The sequence below is a fragment of the Protopterus annectens genome, chromosome 7.part0 (genome assembly GCF_019279795.1).
Source record: "Protopterus annectens isolate FY-2018-M chromosome 7.part0, PAN1.0, whole genome shotgun sequence".
Taxonomy (NCBI): Eukaryota; Metazoa; Chordata; order Ceratodontiformes; family Protopteridae; genus Protopterus; species Protopterus annectens.
The window spans coordinates 245,469,016-245,482,196 of NC_056739.1; the positions used below are offsets into that span (position 1 = coordinate 245,469,016).

The window sequence follows — 13,181 nt, forward strand, 5'->3', positions numbered from 1 at the left end:
CATCAGGGGCATGGACAGATGCGGACCAATACAGACAAATGATATATGATGGTCTATGGATATGCCCAATGAATGACCCCAACCCCCTAAGACACACACAGACAGCAGGCCAGGCAGTTTGATGTAGGTTGTATAAGCTAGGACGTCCAACACCACTGTGCTGGTAATTAAAGCTGGGAACTGACATACCCTGGTATCCCTCTAACCAGCAATTTAGGTAGGTCCACACACTGACATGGAGTACCCGGCATACCAGTACAGTAGCAGCAGATGTGTACAACTGTTGGCTGTACCCCCATCAAACCTACACATGTGAGAGTCATGTGCGCCACCCACAGTGCTGTGTAGGACTGTGGTTGTGGTTGGATGTCCCTCCACGCTATGCAGACATATAGCAACTGTCAATGCCACATGACCATTAGCTACCCTGAAAACACAGCATGATAGCTGTCTGTGTAGAACGGAGGGGTCAGCAACACAGTACTAACTGTCTGGACATGTGACACATGCAATACAGTTGACCATACTTGGCATGCTCACACACATGACGGTATGATGGTAATGTCGGTCGACAACATGCGTAATAGTCATACTGGACATGCTCACACATTGAAACACAGGACGGCCAGGCATGCATACACCAGTGGTCCAGACATATTTGACAGTACATTGCTATACTGTTGGATGTCTGCACTGTATGGTGTGTGTGGTCTATTGTCTGTACATATGCCATGGTCTATTAATTCACATGAGCTATGTGCACAAGGTACGTCTACCATCAGGTGTATAGGGCGGTTCTTTTTTGTGGACAGGCCGACGCCTTTGGATACAGACTGGGTAAGGCACATTCCAGCAGGTGGGAGCAGTTGTGCATGGGTTTGCACAGTGTTAAGCACTGCTGACCTCTGGTCACAGCACCTTATACACGTTTAGACTCCACATTTCTTTGACAGTGCACTACTGGCATACTGGTAGACAAACACGCTTACAGCCGCTCACTCACCGACATTTCCACTTTCATTTGTCACTCATGCCGGGTGTGTGCGATCCCTTGTGATGTGTATTACATTGGACTACATGACTACAGTATCGGGTATGTGTAACCATTTTGCGATGGCAGGCGTTCAACTGTACGGTTATATATGTGTTCCTCATACGATCTGTTCCCATCTGCCTGATACATGGGAACCGATACTCTGCAATGCTGACATGTGACTTGAGTTTGTTAATGCAGCTGTCCGCCATGTCATGCTATCGCATACCTACTGCACATTGTCCACGGGACACTTGACAGGAGACTGTAGGAGTGACACCTTTCCCACTTTGCATGGGACAGTTCCTCATCACGCTTATCTCATGTGACAATACCAGAACTCTCCACCAATCAGGGAAACATTTCTACAGAATCAGGGACAGGTCAAGAAAAATCAGGGACACTTTTACAAAAGTAGTGCTATTAACTTTAAACATTGACAGAATCAGAGCATATGACTTAATACACATATTTTGAAGTAACAGTTGTTTATAACCCTTACTTATTGTCATTAGTCAGTAAGTGTAATTCATCACCTTTCCTTCAACAGCCAGTAATTTTAGGAGGGATTATGAGGGACAGAGTTAAACTTTCAGTCAAACTCAGGGACGTACCTGACATTCAGGGACAGTTGAGTGGTATGGACAATACTTTAGCTATTGCAACTGTCCTGATTAGGGGACATTCTCATGTAGTACGTGTCTGTACTGGTTGCTTGTTACAGGTCTTGTATAACTGACACATTGGATATGTCATATGTAGCAGCATAAGCAACTTTACTGCTGCTAGACTACTCTTTGATTTGTTCCGATATGTATATTTCTGTACTATGCATGGCTGTAGGTATATTCTGCCCTGGTACATCTGACATTTCTACAGAGCAGGTTCCACTTTGGCCATTCAGAATGGTGGTGGCCCTATAGACCCTATATGTAGAGCTATCACATGTGCCAAGGCAACACATACCCACAGCCAATAGTAAATGAATGACTTCCACAGTTTGCATACATTAAGGTTATTCATGTAGCATTATAATTGATAATACTGTTTCCTATTACATGTAGCTGTTACTGATACAACAAATTGATGTCTGACACCACTACACACACTATATAGCCTCCATTCCCGAACTCACAGGCCATGTGCCATAACTGTCATTTTGCAGGACACAACTGCCCAGACAGGTGTGTCCCTCGCAGGTGTACGGGTGTTGAACCTCTTCTATTATGTTATCATCTACCTAAGGTGGTCAGCAAATTATGCACTTTCCATAAGTAGCAGAACTCACATACCAATGGGTGTGGATGAACATTGTATCAGGAACAATGCATAACACCCTGTGGGGCACATTTAGACAATTGGTTCTATTCACCAGACACATTCACAGTCACAGAGCATATGTATTCATTCATGTTTGTCACGGTACATGCTGTTTATGACTCATACATGTTGTCATCTGTCATTACCTGTATTCCGCCACCTGTTCACCTAATATCACTAGTTCTGGAAGTGTTTAGTTGGACTTTGTTACATTCTGATTCATAACTATGGACGTCCATGCTAATCGAGTACACAGCACTGATTTGGTCTCTATGTATTCCCCCAATGGTTTACAGACTATCCGGTAGATGTGTTCTTCAGGTTTGGGAGGTGTAGGCGTATGCTATGCCCACATAGGAATATTAATGACTTCCACTGGGCGGGCCTACTACATCTCTGCCAACCAGCACCTGCACACTTAACCCCATTAATGCATAACCATGGTCCACCTACCTGGCACCCCTCTACAGCAGTCATGACAAATACTTACTGCAAGCACACCCCTACACATTGCCCACTCTCCCCATCTCGGGACACATGTCGTACGTTTTGTCAACCCATGTATTATCACACTTGCACAACCTACTGTTCTATGTACATCTACATCCTGCTCATATTGATGTCAGCAGATTCACACGTACCCTGAATTTTTGGGGTCCCGCAAGGGACACCGTTATCCATGTTTAAAGTGTAGACCTTGCAAAAACTCTCCCACTGGTACTTTCCTACCGGTGTTTTGGACAGCGGCAGTGTATTGATCTGTATTGCCTGTCTGTATGTCTGTCTGGCCTAGCTGGGTGATGTGGGGGATACAACGTTTATTTATTGGACCTCCCAGTCATGGATTCACTTTAGAAGCTCGAATTCCCAAAATCTCGAACTTCATATGGTCGAGACCAAAAGATTGAGTTTTGGAAACTCGAACTTCTAAAATGAAACCCAAAAAAAAAAAAAAAGTCAAACATCGCTTTTGCAGGTGGGCTTTGCCCCCCCTATTCCCACCACACACCCCCTACTTAAATATACCAACTCCAAGATCACGCTGCAGTAGGGAAAAGGGAAATCTCCCATATTGCACTGTATGCGGAAGCGTAAAATGGGAGATTTCCCACTTCCTGTCAACACCGCAAAAAAGATAAAAACATTACATACACACAGAGCGTACAAGAAGCCTTGCCTCTGTTTGCATGTAATGTTTTAAGATAAGTAAAGTGTTATTTTTTAAAACTTTACATATTCGATTTACTGAAATATCGATCATATGGTCACGACCATATGACATTCGAGATTTCAGTAATTCAATTATGTAAAGTGCTTCCCCAGTCACATATGCCCGGGCTGTAAATATGTTACCCCTAATTGCTGTAAGGTAACCTATTTATGTACATGTGTATATCTACACTGACATATATATTTTGTTTTGTGTGTATGTGTATATATAACTACCTGTTGTTTGTGTATATATCTATCTATCTATCTATCTATATATATATATATATATATATATGTATATTCGTAGTATATCCTTGTGTGTGTGTATATATATATATATATATATATATATATATAGATATATAAATATATATATCCATATGAATATATATGTGTATGTAAATTAATATAGATATATGTATATATACATTTTCATCTATATATACATCTGTGTGTCAGTTAGCCTATACATTTCCCGGACATGGACACTTACACATGCGTATTAGGTTTTATCTCTGCTTCAACAGCATACTATTGCCTTAGTCATTATGACACCGACACCTCACTCCGGTGAACTTGTGCTCAGTATATTGCACGTTATACAGCGGACAGATGTCACACGTTTTTCATGTCTGGGGTGCCGCTGCTAATTGGGATGTGATACAGTGTCATTCGACCTATTACTTGTATGCACTGCCTATTATTCCAGCTACTGTGTTTGTTTCTGTGCACATTCATATTACTGTTGATAGGATGTGTGTTTGTTACTGTGACTGTACATCAGCATATTGTTCTCTTCATGTAGTTGTGTCTTTCTGCCTTTCCCGGTTTGGGGTTGTCACAGCAGAACTCAGTTCCGCTCATGGGTGGCGTATAGGTTTTACGTGCCAGGCTGCCAGCCCTGACACACAACATCCGACAACAATATGCCCATTCACTCATGTCTCCACACAAACGATGCTCTATCTGGGAATCACACCTATGTACTAGCTGACCTCCATGGGCCGCTCCATTGCACCCGGCACAACATACTCTAGCACTCCTGTGTCCATAATCGCATAGCCATAGTTTCTCCTGCACACCCGTGTTGAGTTTCCATGCATAACAGCCATTATACACCTGATATTGCAGCCATGACACACCTTTACACATTGCCCTCTCATGAGCGTTGGGGCCCTACACACATTTTGTACCACCTCATGTATTCACAGGCTCACCATCCATTCATATTTGCACATACGTGCCTTTCCTGGTGTTATGGATTATGAACGATTTGCGGGTTACAAGTGTAGGTGGTCGCAACATGTACTACATTCCGTTTGTTTACAATGTTGATGTAGCACTTCAACGATGTTATGGCCACTGGTATAACCCTGCCTCTGGTGTGAAGAGTGGTGCTCTACTCACACTTGTGCAGCTTTATGTGACATACGCTGTGAGCACTTCATAATTCCTTACTTGCTCTGGATTCCCTTCACAACCCTTATGTTTGCTTTCGTCTTTTGGCATTCCTTACATATCTCTCTCTCTCTCTACATATATATATATATATATATATATATATATATATATATATATATATATATATATATATATATATATATGTGTGTGTGTGTGTGTGTGTGTGTATATATATATATATATATATATATATATCTATATTTATATATATGTCTATATATAGATAAATATGTAGATATATAATTACATATTTCTGTGGATATTTATCTATACACACATCTATCTATATATATATAAAAGTTACAGCTGTACAAGACAACATACATTTGCTATGCTAATAGCTGCATACACCCATGCAGGCGCACTTGCATCTACTTATTCTGAGTTACATATGTTTACAGGCACTTCTTTGGGATTACATGTGCCTTATTCCTTATGAAAGTACCACTTTGATGGAATCCTGTTAATGAACCCATGCGAACGCGGTCACCTTTACATGTATAACTGTTGGCTTTATAGCACAGAGGCATTCATTACACAATTAATATGTGCTATAGTCGTACTTGAACCGGGAATGCCTTTACGTTGGGCGGATGCTGTAACCACTACACTATTGGTGTTATGGCTCATTTATATGTATACCCATGGTTCATAGCTACTCTGAGATATGCCTCCCCACTTCCCTTACACAGCAGGCATCCATTCTCTTGCTGGGAAAACCGCAGTACTACAGTTAGGACATTCCCTGTTTCCTACTGCTCTGGACCCGTGCTGCAAGTCTACTCACTCCAAGGATATTCAGAACTCCTACGCTTATAGTCCTCATACATATGGGTGTTTGATTGTCAGAGTGTTCATGTGCTGGTCTGGGTTTAGGCTCGGTCTACTAGTGACTAGAGCTGCCCTGGTGCTGTAAGATCAGATGTAGCACATGGACAGAGTTAGTCCAGATTTTAACATTCTACCTGTGTTTACAGACGCAGGTGTTTGGGCACCTCTGACCACATTATTGGGTTGGCGCTACATAATTTAGGGCAGGGAGTGGTTCCACTACATAATGCAGGTTGGGGGGTGGTTTCCACGTGTTTCCCTTCCCGTTTGACTATTTCATTCATACAATGAATATTATTCTGGATATCTGTGAAAAATTCACTACAGGTATGCCATAGTCCTGTCAACAGATGTGACAGTTGGTTGGTGTACTTATCTGTACGGACCTCTGTGATACTCGGGGACTCGTTTCTACAGTGATAGGGACAAGGCTATGACAACTCAGGGACAATCACAGACACTTCTACCATATTAGTACTATTAACTTAGAACGTGTTGACAGATTCGTAATACTATTAATTTCTGCAGTTAAATGCATCTATTTCTCTTCATTGTTGTAAGTAGTCATTCTCATTGAACACCTTTCCCCCAAAGGTCACTGGCTTTGTGAGTAGTTAAGAGGCTGGCCAGTTATTGTGCGAATGCTCTGACCATTGGTAGCGTTGACATTGTCATATGTACAGGTTGGGATGTATTCTGGGGACTAGGGTTGCCACCTTTTCAAATGGCCAAGTTGGGACATTTTCGGAACACACATCAGATTTTACAAGCTGACACATACCCTCGATCAGTACAAAGGACAGAACTTTACTTATTTGCCTACATAAAAGCCTATTGTTGTAGCGGTTTAGTTGCTTATTCTGTTTCTTGTAACATTTAGGTATTTTACATATTGAAATAATTATTTTCTGCAACTATTACATAACATATGGGACATAATTATGTCCTACAATCCCAGGACATCTGCCATTTGTAATGTATTTTGTCAGGACACAACTGTCCAAAGAGGGACTGTCCCTCGCAAAGCAGAACACATGGTAACCCTACTGCGGACACCAGATTGTTTGGGCCAATACATAGCCACGGTCAGTGCAGGTTTAGAACATTCATTTGTTTCCTAGCTGTGAGCCTTATACCTTTGGCACTTTTGTTGTTTGCCTATTTCTTCTATGAATTTCATTTATTCTAACTTGACGTGACCGCTTTAGGCAACTGTTACATGCAGTATGGTACACAGTTATTTCCTACAATCACAGGACATTTGGCATTGTATCATTGTTGGTCAGGTCACACCTACACACATTAATTGTCCCTCACACAGTGGATCGGGGTATCCTGTTTACATCAGTGCCTTCATCACCCTTATACCATATGCCACTATGCGAATGTGTGCAATATATTCTCTCGATTATTCATGTCGGGACACATGCGTCATGGGCAGGTGTTTGATCCTGGGTAGCATCTAGGGCTGGACAGTCTCATGCACCACTACTGCACATTCCAACTTGTGTCCAGATATCTACAGGACTGGACTTTGTGTCTTCATACCCATTCTAATGTTTACACAGGTTACTTATCCCATGAGGGATATCCCAAAAATTGAACAAGACCAAAACAAGACAAATACCGAACATTCTTCTGGCATTATGAAAATGTGCTGGGAGTTTTACATGCAAGGGATACATAGTTTGCAATCCTGAAACTGCCTAGGGTGACACTACCTACTACATATGCATAGTGGTCACTATGTGTAGATGTGGCTGCACCAAACCAGTAGGCCAAGTATGGTTGGATTTGGTGGACGTTCACGTATTGGAGCGGGGTGTGTGCTGTGGAGGGGATGTTGGGTAGTCCATTATGCATCCAGATGTGTTGCATTTGATATGGTCAGTTCCATCAGGACCAATCTGTGGGTATTTGCTGGTGACATGTCTATACATTTGTATCGCACATTTTAATATTCATATGTTTGTGGGATTGTGTTCTACAGTATGGCCTGTCTGGTTGTATTGCAGATGTGTATACATGTTTTTGTGTTTCTTTCTGCTTCACCCGGTGCTCCCTCATACACCTCCGGTTCACCTATTTTGCATATGACACAGTGTTGCCTTGGTGAATTATACCATTACTCACCCCCCACACACACACATATTCCTGACACTCCATCCATCACTGCTTTGGTTGATGGCCCATGACATGGTCAAGGTAACACTTTGCATACCCTACATATGTCAGGTACCTGTATGGTTGTGTGGACTACCCTGCCATGTTTGACTTTCCACATGCTGTACCTCACGCACATAGGTATATGCCCATACTTAACTTTCATGACATGGTTGGTATACCCGGGTAACACCCATTCAACTGGGACACATCCTGACAAGTTCGGCTTGGACCGCTGATGTATGGATTGTGGTCGACTGTTCTAATCATTGGTAGGATGCCACCTTTTCCTATGTCCAGGATGGGATATATTCTGGACAACATGTACCCACAGTCAACGGTATGCATAATACTGTTCCTTTCAGCCTACATATTGCCTTATTGTTGTAGCAGCTTATATGCTCCTTCTGTTTCGTTTACATGCTTATTCTATTTCCTGTCACATTTGGTATGTGAAATATGGACATACCTATTGTATGTGACTATCACATGCGTTGTGGGATATAACTCGGTCACACAGTTGCTAGATATGTACATTTATCGTGTTTTTTGTTATGGACACATCTGCCCAGCTGTGTACCCTCCCTCACAATATGGGTCAGCTGGTGACCCTGGCCATTGGGCTGGACATACCTGTTGGTGGCGTACTAACATATGATGCATTTCACTTCCACTTGGTATAACTATCTACACTGCGTTGGACTATGGGCACACGGTTTTCAATGTCATTTGTTCGTGGGATAGGGACCCGTTATTCCCTACCGTGCATTTGGGTTTGCTTCTTCATTTTTTGTTCGCAGGAACTGTCTTGCATGCTTTGCATACGTTTCAGTATCCACGGACACTGACAGATGTGATTACTATTGCTTGCAAATTGTTATATGCAAGCATTTTAGGTTGCACATCGACAGCTGACATTTCCATGCCTCCATGCGGCACTTCGACATGCCCTATGCACTCACGCTCCTTTCCTATGCACGTAGCTGTGGCAGCAGCGCGCCTTCATTAATATGCATTTGGCTCTACTGCGCCATCTTCATGCTGCATGGTCAGTGCAAGCCTAACGCCGGCCTTGCGCTGAGTTTCATGAATCCCAGGGTATGTGTTGTCATATAAAGACATGGAGCTCTGATTGTATATATGCCTCTGTACAGAAATTTTTTTGTCATTTGTTGTATTTGTACTGTTATGTTATTGAGCTTTTCTTCCCGGGCCTCCACTGCAAATGGACCTTGTTCCAGTTGGACTTTCCCAGTAAACAAATGTAAAATAAATAAATAAAATAAAGAAATATTCACTAATGGTTTAAGAGAACCGCTCTGACACTATCACCACCACCTTTTCCAATTTCTTTCAATGTGCATATAATTTGCTTGCCAATATTCTATATCATCTTTTAAATTTTCCACTTTTGGAGATGTGCTTACACCATTATATCTCATATTTGCTTAAATCATCTGATCCTCTAAACTAATAGCTTTGGTGCATATTGTCTGTAACACTCATGACTTGCAATCAGCCTACATCCTGGAATGAAAGGCTTGTCTTTTCTGTATTTTGGTGGCACTGACCACCGTGTGTGCCTATTAAAAAGGGGATAAATTTGTCTTCAACAACATCTGTGTACCACTCCATCTTAGGTTTACAACTGCTATTCACCATTTAACCAAATAAGGATGTGGTTGGCCTTATAACTTGAACTTGCAGCTTCATAAGCAGAATATAACATCCAATTCAATTGTTCCATCCAACGTACACATCAAATGGAAGGAAAAGCACACATTTCTTTCACAGAAGTAAATCAACTAGGTGTTTTCTTCATTTCAAAATCAACCCATAGTCTCACAGCTGCTGTAGTTTTCACTCTACCGTGTAAGAGCAGAGACACACTGCAATCATTGAGTTTCACAGTGCTTTAAAAGAAATGGCTAAATCCCATGTGGTAAACTAGCACTGGTCTCTTCTTATTTTGTCAGTTACACACACAGTAAACATATAACCATTTTAACTATTTTATGACCTACCATCCTACTAACCTGACCAAAATTACTGTGCACTGATTTATCTGCTATGCTATGACCTCTTCTATAGCTGACAACATATATGTCAATGTCACATCAATTAGCAGTATATGCCAGAGTCCCTTAATTACATTCACCATTTGATGAGTATAATAACTGTATGTAAATATTCATATAGGTAATTTCTTTGTTCCTTCTTCATTTATCTGATGTTCAAACCAGAGATAGAGAATAACCGTACCAAAGGTAATGCTGCTGACAAAAAGCAAATTGAACAGTGGCAACACCCACCACGAAATAAAGTCCAAGGTTTGATCACTTAAACAGCATAAAACTACATAAAATCCAAGCAGCAACAATGATGTGTACACACTTCCAGGCTAATGCCCTTATTCAGACAATTAACTAAAAAATCTAGCAGTTTAAATAGTAAATAAGAACCAATTAAAATCAGTAATGTATCCGCCTTTTCTTTAGGACTGACTTAAGGGGAATGACATCATTCAATCCTGGGAATCTATGTGCTGTTAACTCTATATTTCACCTTGCTTCCTGATACTCTGTTTCATTCGCCAGACCCCCCCCCCCCCACCAAAAGAAACTCTTGTGTATGCTCTGTATTACTGAAAACCTAAAATCATGTCCTGAAAACCGATGAATGTGTTGATATAAAGCATTATGCTCATTATGTAACCTTATTGCAAACAAATGGTTTAATATTTTACTTTTTAACCTACAATTTGTCTTCCCTACATAAAATCCTGCACATAAGCTGCAGGTAGCTAAATATACCCCATTACTAATAGAGTGTATTATTTCCATACATATGCTAGCTGTAAGACTATGAACGTGATATATTTAGCTACCTGTAGATTATGTGCAGGATTTTATACATGTCTTATGCTTGCCATTTTTACTTACTTAAGGGGAATATGTCTTACCAGAAATGTTACAATAGGGATAAACAGCACCTTTAGGACATTGATTCTGCCCAGCAGAGGCATCTTTAACTTGTTTCAGTGTTGTACATGAATGAAGGAATGTTGCCTCCCTGAAGGGTTGAGCAAGTTGCATCATGAAATAAGTAATCAAACGCTAATGTATTTTTGAAGTATTTTGACCCTGAAATGCAGCTGTACTGAGCTGTTCTGTCATCATTAGCTGGAAAGTACATCAGTTTTGTCTACATTTATCACATAGTCTGTATGGTTTAGCAAAGCTGACACAGTGCCAGGACCGATAGGATAACCTCTGTACATGCTAATTATAAAAAAAAAAAAATTGAAGTCACGCATGAACATGAGTACCTTCTTTTTCTAGCACCTGTCACCTGTGCAAGCCTCTCTCCTGATTTGGATATATAATGAGAGGAAGAAGGAGGTGGACACTGACCAGTCCTACTTAATGACTGTCCTTACAGAGAAAGGTTCAGAGACCTCAGAGATGGTTAGCATTGTGGCACTTTGGTTATTACAAAATGCTGTAATTGTGTCTAGGGGCCAAGATGAAGCAATGACATTCTCAGTCACAGGCCTACAGGCCTACTCACATTTAAATGAGATCATGGCTGTCAGGTTAGAAGGTCAAATGGCTTAACATGGTACAACAAGGGAATTAATAGGACACATTTCATTACATTAAGCTTTATTTCAGAATTAGTCAGGGGAAATTATTTCATAATTACCAACATTAAGTGGAGCCTTTTTGGTTTGGGCAACAATATAATCATGGAATCAGGGGTTATTTAGATGAGAGGGGTAACTTTTCATATGCAAAGTCTTCTTAAAGAAAAGAGTCAACAATAGGAGGTTTAAGAATAGGCAACAAAATTTGGAAAGCTCAGTGGAGAGGATGTCCTGTCCATGAAGAATGCATACAGGCAATAGAGACTCCTTGCTAGGAAACAGGGGAACATAAGCCTTAATAATGGATAAGCCTTAATAATGGATATGCTTGTTTAATAAGCAGTGGAGATACCTTAGTCTTATCTTCTTCCCTAATTATATACATCTTTCAAAATGTATAACTGCCCTTTGGTATGATAAAAACTTGCCCAGATTGTACGTCAGCAAAAGTCTGTAAAGACACCCTCTCTTTGCATAAAATCACAGTTCTGTCTTCCCCTGCTAGAACCATGTTTTGGAGGTTATAATATGCTAATTATCCCTAAATTAGGAGCTCCTGCAAAGTTTATTCACTTTCCTAGCTTAACCTTTTGAATTTTGCACTCGTTTTGAGCATACACCAAGATGTTAGCACCATTACAGTTAAATTTCCACTCAAATTTCCATCTTTCATACAGGGTGAGAAGAGACATAAAACTTAAGTGTTTGATTCAAGTAAATAAATAATATTATATGCTGCACCCAGAAAATATATACACAATTCCCAAGAAACAGCATTGCCTACCTAAATCTATTCCTTGGAAGCAAAGTTTATTTCAATAGGAGCAAAAGCTGAATAAAACAATAAATATGTGAGCACAAGTCATCAAATGGAAAATGGCATTAATGGCAAAATAGATTATAATCTAACTAAGCAACTAGAATGGAACTAAACTGTGAAACTAGCAAACCCTAAGAGTGACATTAAACTACATCAGATATGAACTGATGCTACAAAAAAGAATGCTCAATGCAAAGAGTACAGAGGTGTGTGTGTGTGTGTGTGTGTGTGTGTGTGTGTGTGTGTGTGTGTGTGTGTGTGTGTGTGTGTGTGTGTTTACTAGGTTATGTATTGGTGAGTTATTCAACTTGTTCAGCTGCTTGTTCCTGAAGAGTCCCCAGAATGCTTACTGCTTGGTCATCACACTGGATAGTCTTACTCTAAGGTCTAGCTTCTGAAATACACATAAATCAATTGGAGTACTCATTTTTACTAGTGAATTTAAAATTCAGTAAAGTTAGTTCTCTAAATTAATTAATTAAATAAGTAAAATGTAAAGTATTGTTATTATCATTATTCTTATTATTATTACGGTTACAAAAAATCAAATTAATTTCTCGTATCAGAAAGCATAAGTGAATACAAGGTTTAGCATTACAGTTACAAGAAAGAAAATCCACTTCTTGTATCAGAATTCATGACTGAATACAAGGCTTACATAAAAAATAGTCTTAATTAAATGTGACTTTTATTAT

At 40.3% G+C, this 13,181-nt stretch overlaps 1 protein-coding gene across 1 annotated transcript in view; it reads right to left on the bottom strand.

Moving 5' to 3' along the window:
* The window catches only part of LOC122805932 (vomeronasal type-2 receptor 26-like), a 225,905-nt gene that overhangs the window by 29,637 nt on the left and 183,087 nt on the right, over positions 1–13,181 (bottom strand). The gene's annotated exons all lie outside the window — the stretch shown is intronic.